Source organism: Mus caroli, chromosome 6 (assembly GCF_900094665.2).
Source record: "Mus caroli chromosome 6, CAROLI_EIJ_v1.1, whole genome shotgun sequence".
Classification (NCBI taxonomy): domain Eukaryota; kingdom Metazoa; phylum Chordata; class Mammalia; order Rodentia; family Muridae; genus Mus; species Mus caroli.
In genome coordinates this window covers 45257088-45282390 of record NC_034575.1, presented here as the reverse complement: position 1 = coordinate 45282390, position 25303 = coordinate 45257088, and the positions used below count along the sequence as shown (strand labels likewise).

General features: G+C 42.7%; 1 long non-coding RNA gene across 1 annotated transcript in view; it reads right to left on the bottom strand.

Annotated features, from left to right (window-relative positions):
* The window catches only part of LOC110295539, a 39498-nt gene extending 14771 nt beyond the window's left edge, over positions 1 to 24727 (bottom strand). The window contains exons 1-4 of the long non-coding RNA XR_002378092.1: positions 24693 to 24727; positions 24439 to 24573; positions 3655 to 3750; positions 1549 to 1771 (exon numbers count right to left, since the gene is read on the bottom strand). This is a non-coding gene — a long non-coding RNA (uncharacterized LOC110295539). The remainder of the gene's footprint in view (positions 1 to 1548; positions 1772 to 3654; positions 3751 to 24438; positions 24574 to 24692) is intronic.
* Positions 24728 to 25303: the final 576 nt, after the last annotated feature.

The following is a 25303-nucleotide window of genomic DNA, read 5'->3' as shown; positions in this document are numbered from 1 at the left end:
CTGATGGAGTTCTGAGGAGGTCCAAGAGCTTACAAAGAATGTAAGAGATCGAGGCATGAATTAGTCCACGGAGTCACTAATTAAACCAGGAGTTTTAACTAGGGAGCTGCTATTTTAAGGTACTGTGAGAAAGAGTTGAAACAATAGCAGATATCTAAGCTGAGAGAATGGGGGATTCTGTGTGCACCTTCCATTTCGTTTAGCCACCCTTGTCCCCACCCATCTCTCTCCGCCTCCTCTGGTTCTGTAGGGAGCTGCTCTCTAACAGCTGTGCATCAGGAGAGGGTCATCTGTTTACACCCCTCAAGCATACTGTAGCCAAGCACAATCAAGCCACGCTCAGGGAGTCTGAAACAGGACTCTTGCCTGAACCAAAGCTATTTAGGTGCCAAGCACTGCAGGGGGTGGGGTGGGGGCACCATATTCTAAGCATCATCCTGTAGGACCCACTAATTAGACCTGACACCTTGATAATCAATCAAGTTACAAAGCTGCCCGATACTCTGTAGCTCTTTACAAGAAATGTGTGGAGCCCCAAAGCTTCCTTGTTACTAGCCAGTAAAAAGCTACTCATTGCTACCTAACTTTTTTTCCCCCAAGACTACACCAAGCTTTCCAACTTTGATGTTGAACTATGTTAACAATGGCTGACTTGGAAAGTCCCTGTAGGGTTTGGAAGAAATTAATGTTAGCCCTCCTCTCAACAAAAAAACTAGGGGTTTGCAAAACACACCATATGCTTGTCACTTTGCCAATGAATCAAGATGTTTTTGCAGCCTTCTGAGTCTGAATAATTAATGGTAATGTCTAAAGATTACCCCAAGGCTCAGGGAGTGAGGATGGGGTCTCCGCGGTGTCCAACAAGACTCAACCTCAACTCAACCCAATATTTCATGTGATAAATGGCCAGGCTTCATGAACACCCCCACCACCCCACTCATCACCATTGTTCATTCGTCGCCTGTTCCCATTCCTCCCATTTCTTACACAACTGGATTCTCTGTTTTGCTTCAAGCAAATGTTATTCCTTTTTACCCTTCCTCAGATACAGCACTTGTTCCAACTGTCTCCAGCTTCTCCAATGATTATCTTTCTAACTGGTACACTTTGGTATTAGCTGCTTTGCTGCCAGGGGACTAGTTTCCCTTCAATACATTCTTGCCAAACAATTAATCTAAATCAATGAATCAAGCTGAATAAATCAATAGCCTAACTAATTCTGGTGATTATGGTCAACATGGATTTTTCTAAATATTTTAAAAGAACAGATAATTAAGTTTTTATTCTGTAAATTAAGATACACCCATGATCATTTAAAAAAAATATTAGTCATATGAACTCTTAGGTAAAAGGAACCCTTCTTTAATTTTTATAATCTTTTGGGGAAATTAGTTTCTAGAGTTGTGTCTATTGTTGATTCATTTCTTCTCTCTCAGAAATGCCATAATAAAGTGCTATTCGGTCTTCAACAGAATGGTCCATTTTTCTTGTTTGTGTTTGTTTGTAGACATGGTCTCATGCTATAACCCAGACTTGCCAGGAACTTACCATGAAGTCCAGGATCTGATGGAACTCCTGGCAACCTCCACATCCTGGATTCTGGCATTACAGGTGTTCCCAACCATGTCCACTTATTTTTTGATTGTTGATTTATCCTTAACTTAATAAAACATTTAACTTAGGCATAGTGATGCGGGCTGACAGCTGCTCCAGAAGGAAGATCACCTGAACACAGACGTTCTTGGCCAACCTGGGCAACACAGGAAGAATCCTGCTTCAAAACAAAACAAAGAATAGACTTCAAGTAATATTAATTTTTTCCCATCTGTAAGACTAGCCCTCACCTCCAACAGTCCCAGTGACCCTTCTCCACTGTGACATGTTAACTGATGACCAGGACCATTGGTTTATATAGAAGATGCTACCGAGGGGTGCGTTACAGCAAGTACTCCCCAATCCACCAGGACTTTATAGGATAAAGCCCCTTATTTCGTTATCTCACTAGATTCCCCAGGAAGTGTTCGTTTCTACGTAAAACTGAAACTGGGTTTGACAGTGTTGTACTGATTGTTCTCATCCTTACTTAGGCAGCGGGAGAGTTAAAGTTGGAACTGGAAGCCCTGGAGCCTGTGGCTGGAGCTGGCAAAAATGAGGCTGCACCGCAGCATGTATTTGTTCCCATAGCCCTGGAGACTGGGGAATCTAGACCAAAGGTCTGCTCATGGGGTCACACAGGCACTCTTCTATCTGGGATAGAGAGCTCTCTGGACACCATACTACAATGACCGTTCTCATCCTAAGACCTACTAACCTCCCCAAGGCTCCAGCCCAACATGTCATACTGTGGGTGGGAGGAGTGAGCTTCAACCTGTCAGGGAACACAGAATTTGGTCTGTAGCTTTTTTGTTCACCCTGTATATTTGTGAACTGAACCCATAGTTAGGCTAAGTGTTTTATTAAATGCAGAAATTCTTAGCTGGTCAGACACAATGTTGCCAGCATGGGCTAGTAAGTCTGAGACAGTATAGGTGAGTGCAATAGGCACTCCTTTGTGCACAAGTAAGTGGGAGTCTAGAGGTAGGGGCCAGAGCCCTCAGACTGTCAGTGATGGTTGGTAGGTCATCACTTGGCATCTCAAAGCCTGTACTGGCTCACCAGAGAAATAAGAAAATTAGTTAATGACCTCTAGGACCATGAGTCTAGGATTCTGGTAACATCAGTAAAAAACATGATATTCTAGTACTTATATTATAAGGAAAATTTATTAAAGTATGTGATCTCAAGTATGTGTGTATATATATATATATATATATATATATATAGAGAGAGAGAGAGAGAGAGAGAGAGAGAGAGAGAGAAAGAGAGATCTTTAGATTAAAATTCTTGTTGCTTCCCTATAATGTGAAAATGCACATCTTCTGGCTGGCCTACTCCACTATATAGAACCATCTAACCCCCAGTGGAAGATGCACAGAATCTTTGTCGTGAAAGAAAGAATGTCCTCAGGCAATACATAGAGGACTTTTCTTTTACGGATCCACCTTATTTCAAAGAGAGCAAATGGCTTAACTTGTTTACTGAACAAATAAGTGACATTTCAAAGAGAAAGAAGTTGATTAGTTTAAGCCTAACACATACCAAAATGTAATACAACACCCCTGACAAAAAGACCTTGTAGGTTCTGTGTGTGTGGGGGGGGGGGGATATATGTATGTGCTTGAGTGCATATACAGATGTGAGCATGCGTGTTGAGACCAGGGTTTGATGTCAGCTGAATCCAAATGTCATTCTTCACTCTGTGTTTTGAGACAAAGTTTCTCAGTGAACCAAGGTTCACCAGTTGACAAGTCTGGCTGGCCAGCAAGATCCAGAGATCAGCTTGTCTCTCCTTCCCATCCCAACTCCCACTCCCAGGACTAAGGTTCAAGACTCAAGTGATGATGTCAGGCTTTTACATAGTGCTTAGAGATCTAACCTCAGGTCCTCATGAATGTACACAAGGCACTTTACAAACTGAAGCATCTCTCCGGTGCCAAGAAAACCTTCTAAAGATAGCCAGGTACTAGACTGTGACTAATACAAATGTATTTTATGTTTGCTCAGGCAGAATACCAGCTGATTTAAACTTTACCCATCCCAACTTAGGTGGCTCACCACTTGGAATTTTTCACCATTGCTCTTCTTGACTTTCATGACACCTTTGCTTAGAAAGAGCTCATGCCTCATATATGAGTTGTTGCTGGTGTGATCCTGTAAATCAAGAGTAGCGGATGGTAGGGGTGATGATGGGAGAAAGGGAAGATAGAAAGCGAACAAGGAGAGAAGGTGAACAGAAGGGAAGAGTTATATGGAACATCAGAGAAGCATCTGGTGACCTAGTCCTCCCTCCAATGTCACTCGAATAGGTGCAGGCAGTGTATTCCCTGAACCAACTGTTCAAATAAAAGTAGGGAAGGAAACTGTTCATCAGTTTTACTCTCCAAAGACCAAAAGCTCACCCTGATAGCACTATTTAGATAGCACTTCCAGGAGGCATGGGTGCAGGCATAAGCAGGATCCCATGATGCTCCCGGGCAGGGGAAAAGATATAGCGTGTCTAAGCCTGAAGTGAAACCAACACAGGTGAGTCTCTGAAGACATGAAAGGATGAAAAATGCTTCCAGAAGTGTATTAATGCTAGAAATGAGCATGCAATAAAAGTATGGGCCCTTAGACATGTCGGGGCCAAAATATAGATCATTGAGACCTAAAAAAATCAAATCGAAAAACATATTTCATCTAAGTTCCTAAACTTGGACCTGAATACAACTTTCGTCACATGCACTATCCAACCTTTTTATATCTTATTTTCATCTGAGGTGCATGGTTTGTTATTATAAACTATTTCTATACCACTAGTAAACATGAAGAAAGTAGAGACTATAATAAAAGCTGTGGTGTACTATATCGCTTCTTTTTTTTTCCCCTAAAACAAAAGTGTTCATATCATTCAGATAAACTTCTGGAGGCCACCATTCCAAATTTCATTTTCATTTTGAAATTGTACTCTTAGTGATATTTTTCTTCCCATTTTTATAGTTTTGAGTCATAACCAGGAAAATAATCTTTAATTATCCTGGAATTTATTAAAATTCCAGAACATTTTACTTTACATAGCACTGTATTCGTTGCCTTTTATGAAGTTGAATAATTGGGAGAGAAGTCTACAAAAGTTAGGGGTCATCGTCTAGTCATCGACTACCTAGTATTTTGTATACTTGATTCAGAAATTAGGAACTAACTTTGTCCACCTGTAGGGAGTCTGTAATCACAGATACACATGCAAATCCCTATGAGGTCATTAAGAAATGTGTCAACTGAAGTACCAAGGAGAATATGAGGTTTGAAATAGTCATAGGGGTGATAGTTTTTTGAACATTGTAACAAAATTCATTTCTAATGAAACTTAGTTAAAAAAAATAATAGTTCAACTCTGCTGAAAGCAACCAAGTATCATATACATGTATAAACTAAAGACTAAGGGAGCCTAACCATAATTCTGCTTATCACATTAAATTATAACATTTTTAATGGCATTTTTAATAGCATCACTGATGGCTTCTTGTAGGACTTAAAAAGTCTGGTTCTCTTTCTTATGCCATCCCTAAAGTGGGGCTTAAAGAAATGCCAGCTCATTTGCAGTTGGGATTAATGAGACCATTCCACTCCATTTAAATTAATCTTCTGGATCGTGGAAGTCTAGTGTCAACAATGGGATTTCTCCAAGGTAGAGCTCATGGTTAGTTAATGTTTTACATGTTGAAAGTGAAGACAATTGGGCTTCAACTAACACCCAATGAACCAGACCTTCTGCAATAGAAGCACAGATCTCTATGGGTGTGTATGAAAGCTTGTGGTATGGTGTGGGGTGTGTGTGTGTGTGTGTGTATGTGTGTGTGTGTGTGTGTGTGTGTGTGAGTGAGTGTGATTGTGTGTATGCATGCATGCACACCTGTGGGCTAGCATTTTTTAATCTCACTAGATTATTTTTGTGCCTGCACAGGCTGCAGACCTTACAGGAGGTGCTCTGGAGGGTAACGAGGCAGCTGTTTCCCATTATTTAATCTGGCTCTTATGCTGATGTCATTCTCTCCAAATCTCCTTAGAAAGGTAATTCCAAAGACTACTTGGCTCTTCTCACAAGGTAGCTTTGCAAAAAGAGCCAGGAGTCAGGAGAGGCTCTGAGCATCTTGGAGACCAAGAAAGAACATCCTGAAGCATGACTGGATTTATATTAACTCCACGCCCCCCTTCTTTGTTCCATGTCAATGATTTAAAAGTTGTAAGAGCCACACATGACTACTGACTCCAGACAGAAAAATGTGTTTATTTTTTCAAATAATAGTAAAACAAACAGCCCTACGTCCACATAGTCTTGTTTTCTATCCCCCATGAACTGGTGTATGGTGTAGGCCATTTTCTAGCAACTCAAAATTGGTCAGAATCCTTGCCCAGGATTCGATGTGCTTAAAACAAAGGAAGCCTATGTAAGACTATCCTATGCCCCAGACCTTGGGCAGTTCATCTTGGTAAAGGAAAACTGTGTCTTTAATTTTTTTAGAGTGCAAACTATATGCTAGGAAAGAAGAGACAATCGTGAGTGTCCTGGCCAGAATAGGACACAGCTGGTCTGATGTGGAGCCTGTAAGGGCTTGAGTCAAGACCCTTTCTATATGCCCCTGCCCCATCTGTTCTCCTCCAAACCCCAGTCTATCAGCGCATGTCAGAACATGTCTGATAGGCGTGCTGATTGATCTATTGGTCTTAGTTGTATTCTTTGACTTTTCCTACTGAGATGCCTTGAAATCAGTTTTAAAAGGTTAGTGTGATAAGCATTTCCCCATAAAGAGAATCAAAGCATTCTCAGACTCTTTTGGAAACAAATGTAGAAGCTAACTTAAGAACGCTCATGGAGGCGCCATACTCATTGCCTGTCCCCATGCCCAGTCAAGAAAGCAGACTCTAGACTTCTGCTCAAAAAGTCACCAAGGACAGGGTCTGAGACACCTTGGAGATCTTCTCAAGCTCATGTCTTCCTAGTATCTTTTGCTGAGGAAGCCTCAGTGATGCTACTAGTTCCTCCTCTGCCAGGCAGTTGTCTTTCTACCTAAAGAAAGCTTTGGCAAATGCTGGCAGAGTTGGAAAGGTTGAGTAAAATGTAGACTATTAGAATACCATTTATCCTACTAACCAGTCCAGTAGTTCTTTTTTCAAGCCTGAGAAAGAATAAGACCTCCTTCTCTGGGGAAGATGTGAGCACAGTTAATTTTGGAAAAACATGGCTGAAAGAATAAGAAGGCAAGGCACATTTCTGACACCTTCTGGAGACTAGAGGAGGAAACACCCAGAGATTCTGGTCTCTTGAGTCACGGAGTCAGCAAGTCACCCCCAAAGGATTGAACAGTAGACAGTCCCAACACAGACAGGAGCCCAGCTTGGGTTCATCTGGGCCTTTGAAACAGGATGAAGGTCGTAATAGAATATAAAGTACCTTCAAGTGCCTATTGGAATCCAAGATATGTCCTCTGTGGGGGAACCTAACAAAGTCTCAGATCTCAAATTATTGCCACAAACAATTTTAATGCATATTATTTGGTACATAATTGAAATTAACCAGGCGTTCAATGAAATAAAATCACATAAACAAAAACTAGCAGGCATAATAGATGACAGGAAAATAGAAATTCTGGTGTCATTATTAGACAAATACTCTTCTACCTTTGAAAAAGGGATAGTGATGGGTATTTGAATAGAGAACGGAAAACCCCTTTAAAAGACACCTTTATTTGGTTCCTAATAATATTAAACATGTTTAATAGGTTTATTTTTCATCCATGTTTCCTCGTTTTGATTTGTTATATAACCTTTAAAAATGTAGTTATTTTGTGAAAGCTAGTTAGAAATAGGTATCACGTGTGTTCCGATGACAATACCTCCACTTGGCTCTCTTTCTGCCTCTATTCCTGTCCCCTTTACAAGTCCTCTTCTCACACTTGTGGCTTCTTGTTCTTGTCATTGCTGCTGCTATTTTGTGAACCACTAAGTTTCATCAAGATAATCGGTATGACCATGAGTTAGAACTATCTACTGTTCAGTTCTGAGCCCCATTTTTTAATGGGGTTATTTGATTTTCTGGAGTCCACCTTCTTGAGTTCTATATATATTGGATATTAGTCCCCTATCTGATTTAGGATAGGTAAATATCCTTTCCCAATCTGTTGGTGGTCTTTTTGTCTTATTGACGGTGTCTTTTGCCTTGCAGAAGCTTTGCAGTTTCATGAGGTCCCATTTGTCAATTCTTGATCTTACCGTGCAAGCCATTGCTGTTCTGTTCAGGAATTTTTCCCCTGTGCCCATATCTTCAAGGCTTTTCCCCACTTTCTCCTCTATAAGTTTCAGTGTCTCTGGTTTTATGTGAAGTTCCTTGATCCACTTAGATTTGACCTTAGTACAAGGAGATAGGAATGGATCGATTTGCATTCTTCTACATGATAACAACCAGTTGTGCCAGCACCATTTGTTGAAAATGCTGTCTTTCTTCCACTGGATGGTACGAGGGTATGGGGGACTTTTGGGATAGCATTGGAAATTTAATTGAGGAAAACACGTAATAAAATATATTAAAAAAAAAAGAACTATCTACTGGAGTCTGGTAGGCTCACCGTTGGACACACAACAATGGAGGCAATGACCCTCTACCAAAATCCTAGCAGGAAAGCATAGGGTCCTGTAAGCTCCTCCCCAATCCACGATTGAGTTTTGGATAAGCCCAGTCTTCTATAGGCCCAATGCAGGCAGTGACAACTAACTGCTCTGAGATCGTGACTGCAGTGGCTGTTCCATGCCTAGGAGGCAGCATTTCACAGCCCTTCTTCCTGTCCCCAGGCTCAGTGTTAGGTGCAAAGTTCAGGCTGTGGGGTCAGAATTGGGTTGCAGGAATGAAGTAAAGCAAAAGGCAGGACTTGGATCAGAAGGATCAGATGGACAGATGAGCAGTGGTTCCAGATGTGTGAACAGAAGGATAAGCAGATGATAGTTCAGCTAGGCTGCAGGGAACAAGGAAAGTTGGAGCTCCTGGGCCAGTGAGTTCTCCTCATAGTCCCTCAATGCAGGCAGGCACACACACACACACACACACACACACACACACACTGCAGGTCTGTGGAGGCTGGCCATCACAGTGCTAGATGTCCATCTCTTTATGACATCCTGGTGAGGAAGCTGTACTCCTCCCTTGGTCTGATATGTCTGATAAGTTCTCAAACCTAGTTTTCCTGATATGACTCTAATATACCCATGTGGCCCTGCAATCTTGATTTATACTGACAAATTTCTAATATGGAACCCTTTCTCTTCTCTTTTGTCAAACTGTGCCATGTGAGTAGTACCAGACATATCATGCCACCCAGCGGTCCACCCAGGGGTCCACCCACGTGTGGAGTCATTCCCCATTCTCAAAATGGAGTTAAAAACTATTTGTAAATAGAGTCTTTCAGGGCATGTTACAGTCTGAAAGAAAGAAAAACCTAACCAAACCACTGTTTTACACACTACAGAATAACTTAGCATGTGGCACAGACTATTCGCAACAGTCCCAGCTCTGTAGGTCAGACATTTGGGTCCAGTACAGATTAGTTCTCCTCCTTGGACTTCAGAGAATGAAATCAGTGTTAAACTGAGCTGAGTTCTCATCTGAAAATTCTGTGACGGAATCTGCCTCCAACCACATTTAAATTGTTAGCAGAATCCAGCTTCTTAACTGCAGCCCGAAGTCTCTGTTTCCTGCTATCGATCAATGGGTCAGGAGCCAGGAAGACTGCTAGGAAAACAGAAGGTCATTCGTGGTAGCTAAAGGTCAGCTTAGCAAGAGGATGTAGCAACCCTAAATATTTATGACTCTAGAAACAAAGCTTGAAAGTTCATGATGCAAAAACTGATTGAACTTCAAGAGATAGACAAACCCAGTTACAGCCAGGGATTGCTACATCCCCCTGAACAGTTGTTAAAAACAAATGTACATGCAACCAGTAAAGATGTAAGACACTTGAACACTGCCAGCCAACTTGATAGTATTGATATCCAGGCAATATTCTACTCATGAGCAGGAGAACACACATGCTCCTTAACTGTGGACCAAGGCCAGTCAATACATGAAAACAGTTCAAGGCATACAATGTCTGTCCTCTGACCACCACAGATATTACTTAGAAATCAAAAGAAGAAATATATTTTGGAACATCTCTAAATATTGGGAACAAGATAATGTACTTAATAGTTCATGAAGACAAAAGCAACCCAGGAGCAAATTAAATGTAATTTGTCTTGGATAAGAATGGAAATACAACACATGGGGCTGAGGAAACAAGGAAGAGGGAGTGCCTGCCATGCACGGAGTCCTGGTTTGTTCTCCAGCACCACAACAAATGCAACAAACAAAACTAAGCTTTGTGGGAAGCATCTAAAGAAGAATTTACAGGAAAAAAAGGTACAATGGTAGAGAACATGCACCTGGAATAGGAAAACCCTACCCTTAAAAGGAGCCACCGAAGACCAGTGTTCACCATAGATAGATAGATAGATAGATAGATAGATAGATAGATAGATAGATAGATAGATAGATAAATGGGGAAGAATGACAATAAAGCCCGAAGTGAGCACAGATGGTGGGAAATTAAGGTCAGAGTAGAAATCAGAACTGGAAGCTAGAACTGGGTGTGTCCTTGTGATAGAGTGTTTGCCTCTCCTTGTGAGGAAACAGGTCCTCTCTCCAAGGCTGAGGGAGGAGGGACAGAAACAGAATTAGGAGATTGGAGATGCAAAGGATGAGGTTAAGGCCTGGGTGAGGTGCTATCAACACAAGCCTATAGCTACCATCCAAGGTAGTTAGAAAATCCATAGGGAATACATGGAGTTTTCAAAGGATTCCAAAACTACTAAATATCACTCTAGAAAAAAAATCCTTCATGACTATGATTATAGTAATGATATAGAATTTGTAGGACAGCAACTTCGTGTGGATTAAACTCTAGCCTTAGACAGTTTCACTAACGATGCCACAAAGCAACAAGGAAGAACTCATAGAAATTCTACCAAAATTCAAAGTAGGAGGGACAAGTACCTACTCAGTCTTTTGAGACCAACACTATCTGAAACCAAGACTTGACAAAAACAATATAACAAACCATATCGGATGCCATTTCCCCCCAGATTCATCTATGGTTCTACTGCTGTGGCTGTTAAAAAATCCCAGGATTGATTTTGATTGTAAGAAAATAGATGCTGAGGGGCTGGGAGGTGAGGCAGTGAGTCAAAGCACCTGCTTCAGAGATAACAGGATTTGATCCCTGGAACCCACAAAGTGGACAGAGAAAATCAGGTCCTGAATTCACACATGTGAACACACATGTGCATGCATGCGCATGTGTGCATGCACAGACACAAAATAAATAAATAAATAAATAAATAAATAAATAAATAAATAAGTAAAAAAGAAAAAGTGTAGTTTGTGAGATTCATATGAAAAGACGAAAGTCTTTCGTAAACACAGATATAGAAGCTCTTAGAAATACTTTAGCAAAGTAAATCCAACGCTATATTAAAAGGGCTAATACAACACGACCAAGCAGGCTTCGTTCCAAGGGTCTGTAAGGTCCTGAACAGATGTTTCTGCAGCATTGCAGTTACTCTTTCTCCACTAACTTCTTCTGCAGTTGTTTCCAGTCCCTTGTCCAGAGCCCAGTAATAAATGTGGGATTATTTTGAATGCTCCATTTAGTTCCACTAATTTACTTGTCTGCCTCGATCCCAATGCTGCACGGCTTTCATTGTTATAAATTTCGATTTAGATAGTATCCCAGGTCCAACTTTTTAAAAGTTGACCAATAGCGTTCAAATCAGTATAAATCTTCATATTTCCTAGTCATGATAAACACCTGTGTGAGTGTCTCAACATGTACACTCAGAGTACTTACCATATATTTTTTTCAGAAACTCATAAAATTAGACTGGAAAAGAATACCCTCAAGATGCTGAAGGATTTCTACCACAGAAAAACCTGACAACTTATTTTTTATTTAACATTGTCCTGGAGGTCCCAGCTGGTACAATGAGCAAGAAAATAAAGTAGAAGCCACTACTGACATGCTACGTGCTTATCTATGTAGATAATCCTACGAAGTTCTCAAGGGACAGGACCCAAGGGAACTGTACACAAGACTAACATACAAAATTGAGTCATATTTCTATATACTAGCAATTAAAAGGCAGAAATTGAAATGTGAATATGAATACTGGGCTAAAGATGGAAGGATGCCTCCAACCAAGCCTGGCAATGTAGATTCAGTCCCTGGAACCCCCAGGAAGAAACTAATCCTGCAAACTGTCCTCTGGCCTTCACATGCATGCGGTACTGTAGCGCATGCGCGCGCACACATACCACCACCACCAACAACAACAACAAGAATAAATAAGATGGATTTATGACATTTTAAGTAAATATGAATCATATTTCCAGTGCTATCAGAAAACATAAAGGATAAATCTAAAAGGTGTGTAGGACTATGTCTCAAAAGCCATGAAATATTAGTGTGAAAATCAACAGAAACGTGAGCTGGGGGTGTGGTTAAATGGTAGAGTGCTTGCCTAGAATTTACTAGGAAATAATTTGAAAGGGTCCCTCTAAATGGAAAATTCAATTGTATTCGTGGGTAAGAAGACCCAGAATTGATATAATGCCCTACCTCTCCCAGTTCATAGAGTCATCACTATCACTATTAAAATCCTAGAACTTTTTGTTGTAAAGTAGTAGGTTCTAAAATTCATAAGAAGAGCAAGGGATTGAAATAAACAAGATGGTTTGAGAAGAATTACTTTGGGGTAAATCTGCACCGAGAAACTGCCATTGACATGTGGGTCACTGATTTTCTTTGTCAGTGTGTTCTACCACTGAGGTATAAGCAAGCAACTGAGTTTATTTTGTTTTGATTTTTGAGACAGAGTCTGCATGGGAACTCACTATGACTGACCTGGAACTCACTATATAGAATACCCTGGCCTCTGACTCACAGAGATCCTCCTGCCTCTGCCTCTCCAGGGCTAGCAGGACAGGTATGTGCTACCACGCACCAAGTGCCAAGAAGATACTGTCCTTCCCTATCATAGCCAACAAGTGATCATTTGCTCAGAGAGCGATGCACGTTCCATGTGTGGATAAATATAGCAAACCTAATGAGCCTGTACATTTTAAACAAATCCAGGCTGTTCTCACCTAGTTACAGCTACATAAAGCTTTTTGAAATGTGCGATTTATCTGCTTCCTACTCCTCTCCCACACTGCACATGGTGAGGCTGTCCTCCTGCCTGCAGTCCTGTGGTTCACCCTTCTCTGTCATCCCGCTGATTGTCTTCCCGTCTCTCTCCCAGCATCCCCTTTGTCTTGGGTTGCATGTCTTTCTGCTTCTTGAATTACTCCCCAAGTCAGATAGAACACATTATCCAGGAGTCTTCCCAGAAACGGGGCAGGTGACAAACTGTGATCAGAAGATGACTGATCAGAGGATGACGCTTCCTTGTCCAAAACGATCATCCTGTAAGTTCAATTCTGAAGGGAAAAAAAAATAGGAACGGACAGGCAATCGACTCCATCCATCAGCAATGGTTTGCATTGCTCTTCAGCCATTCCAGGAGAAAGGCTGAAGCTTTGAGAGCAAAACGACAATGAACAAACAAAAAAGCTATCTTTGTTGGCACTACCTGCAGCTATGATCCCAAAGCTTGGATCCTAGCCCTTGATTGGGGGAAGGGTGTGTGATGGTTTTCTGGAGCAAGTGCTTGAGGGGCACATGATATTTGGAAAGAGTATACACATATAACTCAACAGACAGTGGATGGCTTTCTTGCATTGGTTCGCCTTGAAACTTTGCTGGTCTTCGTTAGGCTTCACTGATGTTGGTCTCCACCAACAATGTTCTTGCATTGGCTCATCTTGCTTTCTCTACTGATCTTTCTTTGTGACTTTGCAGAAAGAAACACACCAAAGAACGTCTGGTGGTATTCCTGATGCCTCTTGCTGCTTCCAGGGACTCATATCAATTGGTGGAGCCTCAGGGTTTCTTCCAGATTGAGTCGCTGCTACTGATTTGTGTTTGGAGTTTGCCAAGTGGATTGGAATGCAGCTGTTAATTCATGTTTGGTGATTTGCTAGTAAACTGGACTGCTGACGATGAAGACTGAAATGACCCCAAAAAACTATTTCTAACAACAACCCCTGTTTCCTATTAACCTTTCTTTTTCCCCTACCTCTGGTGAGTGGTAGGCTAAAAGGGGGGTTAAAGCATTAAAGAACCATAATTAAAGTAGGTTTTTAAAAATCTAAGCTTATAGCCTATGTTATTTTGAAACTCCCAGGATCAAATTTATCTTTTATTGTTTAGTCTAAAATATACTTTTCCATATTTATATCAGTTTGTCTTATTTATGCTTACTTACTGCATACATTGACACTCAAAGGACTTTTTAAAAAAATTGTGGATATTTTGATGTCATGTAATGTATTTTGATCATAATCCACTCTCCAACACTGCATCCTCTTTTTATTTGTTTAGACCACTTATTAACTCCAATCTGTGATGCCCATATATGTATGGGGCAGATACACTGGAACATGATCCATCTATGAGAAGTCACACCCTTAAAGAAAACTGATACTCCCTCCCCTGGAAGCCATCAACTGTCAATAGCTTCTCAGTTAAGAGTGGGTGCTCAAGAACTACTTTCCTCTCTGGGATAGAGTGTTGAGTGGACTGATGTTGTGCAATTCTTGTGCAGACAAGCAGCTGCCATGAGCTCATAAGAACAGAGGTCCTACCATGTCCATAAGATACTGTTTTGCTCCGATTCTTAGCCTCTGATTCTTATCTAGCACTTGTTCTACAGTGGTCCTTGAGCTTTGGGGAGAGAATCATATGTAGATATCCCATTTGTGACTGACTATTCTATTGACACTTTCTCTCTGCCCTATGACTGACTGTGAGTTTCTGCATTAACTACATCTACTATACCCAGAGAGTTATCTGGTGAGGTGTGAGAGTGGAAGGCCATAAGTTCTCATATGAACTTAGTGAGAATTGTGTACTGTGTTCATCTACAGAATAAGAATAGCAGGCTCCCCATGTGGCTTGTGATCTCCCCAACCACAGGGTTTGGGGCAGACTTACAGAACTATCTGGTGAGCAGATGAAGTCCTGAGTGAATGTGTATTGTTGACATGAGCACGGCCAGATCAAGGTCTCCATTGTCTCAGATCAGTGAGAATGGTGAAGGCTTCTCCAGGTCATGTTTGGGGGATGGCAAAGCCTTCCTCTGGTCTCTGTGTGGATTTTGACAGTGCCCAGAAAGCATAGACTGCACCTTCCTCTTCCCATATGAATACAGCTGGAGACTGCTTCACTATAGAAACCTACCACTAAGACTACCTAACCCCTCCTCCTCATGCTGTGCATAACACATACAATGAGTTTCTCTGGGTTGCACAATAGGCACCCTATGTCAGCGTGAGCACAGTCCACCCAGTCCCAGCTTTGCTCTATATGTATCTGTTGTTTCTTCAGTTCTAGCATTTCTTCCTTCCTCTGTTGCCCCAGTCATGTGTCCAGGACCAAGCCATGCTGGACATGACAGTACCAGGTATGTGTTTCCTACAGAGAACTTACAAAAATCTCTCTTACTGGAGCTATTTTTACACAATTGGCACTAATCACACACCAATACTTGAATCATCCTTGGATAATGCTATCAAGTCAATATTTCTGTTTCTCTGAAAATAACTATGAAAAAGATAGTGATATTAAAAAAAAAGAAAAGAAACTGTCTCTTAGCCAGCCTTCAAAAACATTTCTGGGTGCTTGGACTTGCATTGTTTTTGAACTGTGGATGTCCCAGCTGAAGTGATCTGAGAGCCCAGACCTGTGTGCTGGCAGTGGATGCTCAGGCCAGACCTAGTTAGACTGGAGTTAAAGAAGGGCCTGAACTTTGAGGGACCTCAGGCTGTCTAGACTTTTCATAACCTTAACCTTCAGTTCTCAGGAAAATATTTGGCTTTTAATATTTCACAATAACTTATTTCATGTCTTTATTCCCCACCCACTTAATATGGCCGGACTTAAAGAGATCAAGTGTGTTCTTTCATAGCCATCCATGCAACACCCAGAGGACAGCACTCGTGTAACTGGACAGCCAGGGAGCTTAGTAAATCTTCCACAGACAACAAAATCCATTTTGTAACTTCCTACATACAGCTGAAGAGGCACTCACAGCAAGCATTCACCAATCCACAGACTGTGTGTCTTCAGCAGACGTGGAAAATTCCAGCATTCAACCCTATTCTATAAGTGACCATGGCAGCCTCACAGAGGCGGCTCCTCCAGCTCACCCTCGATATGGAATCGGGATTCTCATATGTGATCCACCAAACACATTCATTCTCCTTTGCTTTCTTATCACAACAGTGGATGAACTTCCAGCTCCCTGGCTCCCCCCTACCTCTAGCACCTGTCATGCCATAAGAGAGGATCAGCCAAGAACAAACTCAGCCAGAGGCACTGTGCAGGGAAGACATCAGCCAAGACAGAAAACTCTTTCCTCCTGAGGTGACCAGCTCCACAGATGTCCCGGGCTTCAGAACCCCGCAGTGCCAGTCAAGGGTTTGGCTCTGCCGTGGAGCCTCCTCCATGCTCTTGGCAATGGACCCTTTTTGCTGCTATTCCTACTCATTCTCTTCTGGTGCCTGGCCCAGAGTTAGCTTGTCTTTCATCCAAAGAAAAAGTGCAAGTACCGAGAAGGCCAGACAGACGGAGAGAAGGAAAGATGGAGCTTAGAAACGGCCTTTGCTTGGCTTCTCCATCATAGCTCATTTGACTCGGTGACACAGTGCATGTGGATTCCTTGGGTCCTAGACTGAAAAAAATTATGGGATGATTAATTCTATTATTCTTTCCCATTTCATCTTTGAACTTCATTCATGCCATTCCAGGTCTCGTTACTCTTATAATTGGCCCCAAAGTTACTGTATCCCCTAAAAAGCAGCATAATTGAAGGTAGTGTTACTAGAATCTCCTTTCAAGCCATTCACAAGAGTCACGAGGAGGACTTTATTTGAAATGAAAAGAAGCAGTTGTATGGGTCCCGGGTGCTGGGGACAGGAATTCTGTCTCTGTTTCTGATGCTTGTGTTTCCATCAAGGCATTAGACTGCCTGAGCTCTCTTGTCAGTGTCTACTTCATCCAAATGTTAGAGAGACATTGCAATGTGCCTTTCAGGAGACAAAGACAGAAGACAAAATGATAAAGAACGCTAGTGTGGTTTTCAGCCTGTGTTCATTTGGGAGGCATCCAGAAGAGGCAATGAGAGACTGAAATGTTTAGTTCGCTTTGGCCGCTGGAGAGGTGGTCAGACAGGCCAGGCAACAACCCAGGTTTGGTCCCAGTAAGCATCTCAGCAGCTTTTGGAATGCAAAATGTGTGCACTCTTTCCTGAATAACACACAGAAGCAAACAACTCTCCAAACACAGTAGGAAGGGAGGTGGCAGGGGCTGGGAGTGTGAGACACTCACTGAAGACAAACCAGAGCGCAGCGCCAGCAACGCCAGCAGTGACAGCTGCCTCCCGAGCCAGGGAGAGTAAAGCACAGTTCAGGGATGCTGGAGAGCACAATTTCTTATCATCTGAGAACAATCGCTTCCCTACCCAAGAAATGAATGTAAATGGAGACAGCCACCGCCGCCTCCCGTGGGTTCAGCACACCACTCAGAAAACCAAGCAGAGAGGCGACATGAGGAGGTGCCAGGGCGCTTTATAGATGTGCCAGTGTCTGCAAAGGGCCTGTGAGGACATAATGGAGGCTTCTGAGCCTCCCTTCCTCTCTGCCCAGTAGGTGAAGCCCACGAAGTCAGAAACACAAGATGGAATGGACATGTTCTCAAACCGCCCGATAACAGCTGTGTCTTGGGAAAATGTGGTGATCTCAGATTGGAAAGTGGCACCCCTGACCCCTGGGTAGAATACAGAAGGTAGGCGGTTGACAGATAGGTGGGTGTGAATATCTGAACCCAAAACACTAGCTCTGACGGCACATGGATCCTTGAGCCCGCTGCTGGGAAGGATTGCTGCAGTGCCAGCAGACAGTCTGTTTTTCAAACGGAAAGCCCAGTAAGAGCCATCATTGGTGGAAGGTTTCTGTGGAATGCCTTATTTCTTAAATACACAATGGAACCTAAAATATGTGCTGCCATATTTTGGCACTTACATCTACTGCCTTCTAGAACTTTCCCTTAGAGAATATTATCTCTATTCATTTCTATTGGGGGAGTCTGAGACCCTCCACACACACACTACCACCACCATTCCCTATGGCAGTGAGAATAGAAGAACTGAAGGTTGCCATGTGTAAACATTCTCACACCAGAAAAGAGACATCCCATTAATTTCTTTCTTACACTGGAGGTTGAACCCTGATCAACTAAGCTCTATCCTCAGCCCTTCATTTTAATCCATTCTATTAGTTTTCTTTGAGACGGGATTGTGTCAAATTTACAATCCTCCTGCATCAGTCTCTTGGGTATCTAGGATTGCAGGCATACTCTACAGCACCTGCCTACCACCAAATTAAATTTATAACAGTTTCAGTACTATATAGAAGAGTATAAAACGTTGATCTGGTTGAGACATTTTAAAGATTATCAGAGCTATCTGTTGCCCTTCCCCCAAGGAACTGAGTCATCTTACCCCTTGACACTAGACCTGGCCATAGACTGTACACAGAAATGGCGTGCCATGAGTCCTGCTGCCAGACTTTGTTGCCAGTGTGACCTGGTAGACTCTCTTTCTGACAGGAGAGCATGCCCAGCAGAGGTTTCTTAAACTGGAGTTCCTAGAATGAAGAAGGTGTGGCTCACTGGATGTTTGTTTTACTTTCTCAGCTTGGTTTGTCACCCTGACAGGTTTCCTGCACTCTCTCCTTGTAATAAAATCACGCACAGCCCGTGAGAATTAAGTTAGATCGTCTTCCCCGTGTGCAGGCTAAGGAAACATATATTCACACCTACCTTCCATGTGTCAGGTGACAACTTAACACTAATTTCTCTCCTTCCGGCTCTTTAGGGCAATTTCTTCACTCCCTACCTGCCCCTTCTTGATGCTGATCCTCTCAGAGGAACCAATTTGTGGAACTACAAGGGCAGAATCCAGCAAAACCGACTCTGCTTTGATATTTTCAGTAGCAAGATGTTAATAGAGGAGTCAATGTTACCAGGAAGGTCAAGGGGACTCGGATCAGGAAGGCTGAGTCTAAGAAATCTGAGCTCTTGGGTCTCTCTCAGCCTCTGCAGCATGAAGACTCGGTCCTCAGGAGACCTCTGAAGTGGTTGAGATGTTACACTTGGAGTTCATCTCTTAACTCTTAGCTGTCTCCAGCCTGAAAGTGGAAGAGATGATAAACCTCAGCTTCTCAAACTGTGGGTATCAACCTACATATAGAATTTGTCACTGAACGGAGTGGGGTGCAAAAATCTTGGCAACAGTAAAACATTTCCAAACTCTCAAACACCAAAACTTGATTCAAAATCAAATGAATGCTGTGTGTTCCTGCAGCGCTCACCCATGTTGCCCTGTGCAGAGTGGGCAGAACAGGGTCTTCTCCCAAGTTTGCCACAGAGTCTACCCTCGAGGATTATAATCTTCCCTAGACCTCATTTCTCCTATCAACAGAAACAGAGGGGCTACATGAGTTCTGTGGCTTGGAAACTTACTTGCTGCTGTGCAACCATTTCTTAACTGAAATACCAGAGGAGCCACTCGCCTGCAGCATCGAAGGAGCCAGCATGCGTCATAGCAGCTCCTGGGTCTATGAGGTACAGTTCGAAAACGCCTGAAACTGTCTGTAAAATATCCACACACACCCTGAAGTCACGTGATTCTAATCATTTTTCCAAGCTTTGACTCTGCTCGAGAGAATGTCAAATGCTTGTCTTTTAAGAAAGAAAAAAGAATTTAGTGCTCTGGGGACAATTATTGGTTGCAGACACACCCAAGGGAAAAGAGAAGGGGTCTGTTAAACGTGAGGCAGCGTCAACGTTTCGAGAGCACTCTAATCTTTGACTTAAAACCTACTTTCCAAATGACTTAACGCTCCAATATGTCTCTCCTCAAACGGTACTCTGCTAGTTGGAATAACGCCACAGAAGAATGCCCACAAGCACAGTAAAAAGAAAAGTGGGCAGGTGTTTCCATGGGGACAGCAATTAGACGTAACCAGAACCTGTTGACATTGTCATAGGGGGACATAAAACCAACTTTATTCCCAAAGAGGGAGAGAATGTCATAGCATTCACCAGACCTGGCTCTGTTAAGTAGAAGGCCAGCCATGGTTAGGGACCATTTGGCATAACGTAAGAGGCAGTTAGTGCAAGAAGGCTGGGAGAAGAGAATGCATTATTGCTACAACTTTCTTTACAACCATCTTGTTGCCTGGGTTCCAACTGAGCTCCGGTGCTTTCCTTTCTACAATATAATGGCTTTATTATTGGGGTTACGATCAAGGCCAGACCATGAAACCTGAATGAAATGGCCTATTGAGATGACAGTAAGTAGGTCAGGAATGCCTACAGTTTTGACATGCCCTACCTGAAGCTTTGGAATCTCACTTGGGGTTACTATTTCTGTGATGAAACCTGGTGACCAAAAGAAACTCGGAAAGGAACAGATTTCTTTGGCTCACATATCCCAAATTACAGTTCACTAAGGAAAGCCAAGGCAGGAATTCAAACTGGGCAGGAACCTGGAGGCAGGGACTGATGCAGAGGCCATGGAGGGGAGCTGCTTACTGGGTTGTCCCCCATGACTCATACTCAGACTTCTTTCTTCTAGAACACAGGACAACTAGCCCAGCATGATACTACACACAATGGGATGACCCTGCTCCATCAATCACTAATTAATATATAATACATAAAATAGTCTTATATATACATATATTTATACACTTGGGTATTATAAGCTTCAGAATTTGAGTTCTGAATCTTGCCAACAATGGCCCTCATGTGATGGTAAACTATAGGATGTACATAAGGGGCTCTTTATCCTGGAATGTCCTAGTGCAGATACAAACCCCTTGGCATAGAGTTTGGCCTATAGTAGACCATCTTGTATAAACACTGCTATAAGCCGTATAAACACTGCTCTCCTCCTGCCCTTTTCCTGACACATTCCGTGTGTTTGTATCTCATACAGTCATTAGTTATCATTGCTCTGGTGACAAATTTAATAGCAATGCCTGGAATAGAGAGAATAAAACACATTGCCTCCAAAGATAAGTATATCCATACCTCTCTCCTCCTGTTCTAAGATCCGCACTCTGCAAGATGCCAGGAGTTTATGCTTGAAAGACTTTCAGTTGACCACTGAAAAGGCTGCTGAAGTCATTTAATTTCCAAACCTAAGTTAGTCTATATTTATGGAGGGCTGGTAATCAGATACTCCTAGTGATTATGGGGAGTGAAGACAAGTTGTCTATGTTCTCCTCATTTTCCGGTGGAATATTGTATAGGTAAGACACAAGGTTTTTAAACAGAATCCTACTACTGAGCAATGTCTGATGAAATAAGACCCCAACTCAGACTTTCCATAATCTCAGTTTGGGGTCCTCTGGGGAGAGAACCACCAGTTCAGGTCCAAGAAGCTCAGAGAGCTTTTAATTATCAGCAAGCTTTTTAATTATCAAAGAAGCTCGGAAAAGTAGGTCTTTTGCCCAGAGGCATTGTTGTCGTTTGAATGTGTTCTTTCCTGGTCTGGAGTTGTCGTCGGTGTTGACAGTGAGAATTGAGACCTGTAAAAAGGTGATTGGGCCAGGAAGTCCCCTCTAAAGTTAAAGGGATCAAACCCCATGTATAAAAAGATGAGGATTGTCAGCTCATCTTTCTGCATTCTGCCATGTGAGGGCACAGCACAAAGGCCCTCACCAGACTTTGCTCTTGGATTTCCAGCCTCCAGACTGTGAGGCATACCCTTCTGTTACTGATACATTGCCAGCCTCAGGTCTTCTATCACAGCAGTACAGACTTACAGGTTTCTTGTTCAGAAGCCTGATGCAATACTCACAGATTACTTCGGAGAACAGAGCCTGCTCCCTAAGATCTTGCTTTCTCCTGCCCTCTACGTGGTCCTGCTCCAACTTAGCTCAGTTTCAGTGTACTTTATTTTATTTGAATGATTCAGACAAGTTATTAACATCCTCGATATATTATAGCCCTTTAGGATACAAGATGAGAAGAAGCATTGATCAGGTTTAAACTCTTAGTTCTGTGTAAGACTAAATGATTGTGACTAGAAACAAAACCCAAGTTTCCCAGGTAGCCAGTGCCCCAAGGCACACATGTGGGCAAGCACAGATATTCCCAGAACTGAAATCTTTGTCTCTCTGTCTCTCCCTGTCTCTCTCTCCCTCCCACCTCTCTCTTCTCTGTCTCTGTCTCTGTCTCTGTCTCTGTCTCTGTCTCTGTCTCTGTCTCTCTCTCTCTCTCTCTCTCTCTCTCTCTCTGTGTGTGTGTGTGTGTGTGTGTGTGTGTGTGTGTGTGCCCTACGTAACAGAAGAATATCCCATTGAGGTATATTGTCTCTCATTCCTAAACAGTCAATCAGTCAATCATTTAGACAGTCAATCACAGAACTAGACATTGCTTCCCACCAGAAGAGAGACCCAAAAGCTGGGTTGTGACAATTCCCCTGTACATTACTCCCCCAATGCCTACTGTTCTGGGAACTGTTGGGTGCTGCAGACACAAAGATGAACCAGACGGCACCCTGTCTTCCAGCTGCTTGTATAGTGGTGTGAGGAGCAGATCTGCAGCAGAGTGGCTCTGGGAAGTGATAGAGGGTGTTGAAATAAACAAATGTCTACCTGAGACCATAGGAGAACAGAAAGCTCGTTTGGGGGCAATGATCATGTGAACGCCTCTGAATAGTCACCAATGGACCTTGTTCTTTCTTTCTCTAATAGCCACCAATGGACCCTGTTCCTTTTTCTCTAAAGACAGAAGTAGCTCAGATTTCAATTGTCCACATTACTCAGAGCTGAAACACAGACTCCATAGACGAGACTAAGGAACAAAAGCCAGCACTGTGTTTTAGTACATGTCGTGTGAATATTCACATCCCACACCCAACAGCAGCTTGCCTAATTGTGTTTTCTCAAAGCAAATGCCAACATTGGTTTTATCCCCTGAGCACACACCAGCTGCTCAGTAGAAGGAAGCCAGTTCAGCATTAAAAATTGACCACAAATAGTTAGAGGGCAGACGAGCCACAAGCCACAGGCAGATAACATGGTGGGATATAGCATTATTTATAACCAGGGGTCAATTGTTCCAACCAACCTACCCTGCAGCCTGGCTCCCATCTCTGCTGAGGCTGTGGTCCTGTTACAAGTCTTAATAGACCCCCTTTTATGAATGTATTAGTAGGAGCATAAACAAGGTCATATGGAATCTAGAGGACGTTAATGAGACCTGTGTAAATTTACATCACTCAGAATGCAGTTGTTAGATCATTTTCAAGTGAGTAAAACCCAAAATTTGCTTTTTGCTTTTTGCTTTGCAATTCATCTTCTCACCAGCAACTGCCCATTATAAAGGCTCTCTGAGGCCTATAAAGGGACAGGACTTCAACGTGTGTTTCATTGAATAACTGAATCCTATTAAACTGAGATTTATTTTCATCTTAGAAGCTCTGATGAATAAAACGGAAGATGGAGCCATTTTCATCCAGTAAAACAAACCTTTACTGGAGAGGGGAGAAAAAGGAGAAAGAAACTAAAATGTCAGTTGCTGATGCGTCATTCACCCGCTGCTCAGTAAATAAACATAACATCTATTAGTTGTCATGGAAACACTTGGCCTGACTCTGAGCCTCAAAGCTCCATAATAAAGAAACCCTGATATTTGAAGCTCGACACAAACAACTCCTTTGGCATTTCTCATGAGCTCACCAGCGAGCATTTTCCTCCGTCGCCTTCCTTCCTGGGACATGAATGCATTTGTTTTGGAGAAAAGAGACAAGTATCTTAGAAACCCATCAAAAACATTTGAATGCGGTACCTTGGCCATCTCTGCTCTCGCAGCTCCTCCCCCCCCCCCACCTCTCTCTTAACCTCTCTGCCTGAGAAGAATTTAAATGGCTTGTTTAGTCACTGCACATTGTGCTTCCTGTGCTCTGTGCTGCATGAAAGGGATTGATTGAAACATTTATAGCAGGAGGAACCAGGTTTTCTGCTCAGCATGGAACGCTGTTAGATACATAATAAGCAGCCACAATACAGGCCGTAGACTAGTATCTCGCCATTGTCTCTTCTTCAGGAAAGAATTTTTCTTTAGTATAGACTTGATGTGCATTCCCAACACTCAGTGAGAGAGTGGCAGCTCAGATGTGTGAACACAGATAAAGGATGCTTAAGCCTCCATCCCCGCCCCCCCGCCCCCCGCCCCCCTTCCCCACCCCCTGCCCCCAAGGGAACTAACTGATCTCAGAAATACTGCTCAAAAAAGTCAGATGATGTTCCTATACAGTGTTTTTTTTTTTTCTTAATTCATGGAATCTCTAACATGTCACAAAGCAGGGATGGATGAATTTAAAGGTTTCAGCTGAGCATCACTGAAGTGTCAGGGTCCCCATTGTTAATAATCAACTGGGAACAAGCCCCACCTCACATCTGAAAGCAAATGCTCGAATATTCAGCATTTCTAAAGCCCACGAGAGTTGACAAGCTGGGCATAAATCAGAGTGATTTAAATTCCCGATTCCCTGGCATTGTTCTAAGGATGCCCCACACACATTCATCCCTAACATCACACTGACCTGGACTAGAGCTGAGGGCCTGAGTGGATTGCAGCAGCTACAGCCCCAAGTATCAGACAGGAATGGCCGCGTCTGCCTCCCTCCAGGCCTCAGAACAATTCCTTCTGAACACTTTGCGACGTTCCATTAAGTCTCCTGAAATGGGCCGAGGGCGGATTTTATTTATCCCAATATTCTAATGGGCCCTTTTCATCTTTGCCTGTAACTATCTCTGGATCTTTTCAGACCTTATTAATTCATCTCTGGATACTCACAATGCTTTCAGCAGCCCCACGATAAGGAACTAATTGAAGAAGGGACACCGAATGGCTTTTGAATGGCTAGGGGTTGGTCTCAGCGTCTTAAAATGAACTCAGATGCCCCTGGCATCAGAAAGCCAGAGTCACGGGACCCACTAGGCTTCAGCCATCCTGAACCAGAAATCCCTGGGAGATGTTTCCCAGTAGGGAATCTAGGGAAAACCTTCTTAGTGACTGAAAGGAGAGCCCAGGAATCCGCACTGTGTAGTCACAGGGCCAGGCACATGTAGAGACTACCTAACATTATTCACAGCGCTGATTTGAATGTGCCATTTGTTATGTGTGTCTCCAGAGAAAAATAACCATTCACGTTGTCATTTTCCTATGTTTTATAAGTTACATCTCAGTCAGATTTGTCCCTTGCTTGGCAGTGTTCTCCCTTCCAGGAGCTGGTTTGAAGAGCAGCCTGCCTAGTCTCTTGAGAGCTCTATGGAGAGTGCCAGGATGTCACGATGTCACATCAGCAGCAGGAGCTGGGGATTGGGACTCAGATCTCCCCTCCCCCACAGCCTTGACTTCATCTCCTTCTACACCGATGAGCTTCCTCATAGCTGGAGTTTTGGACA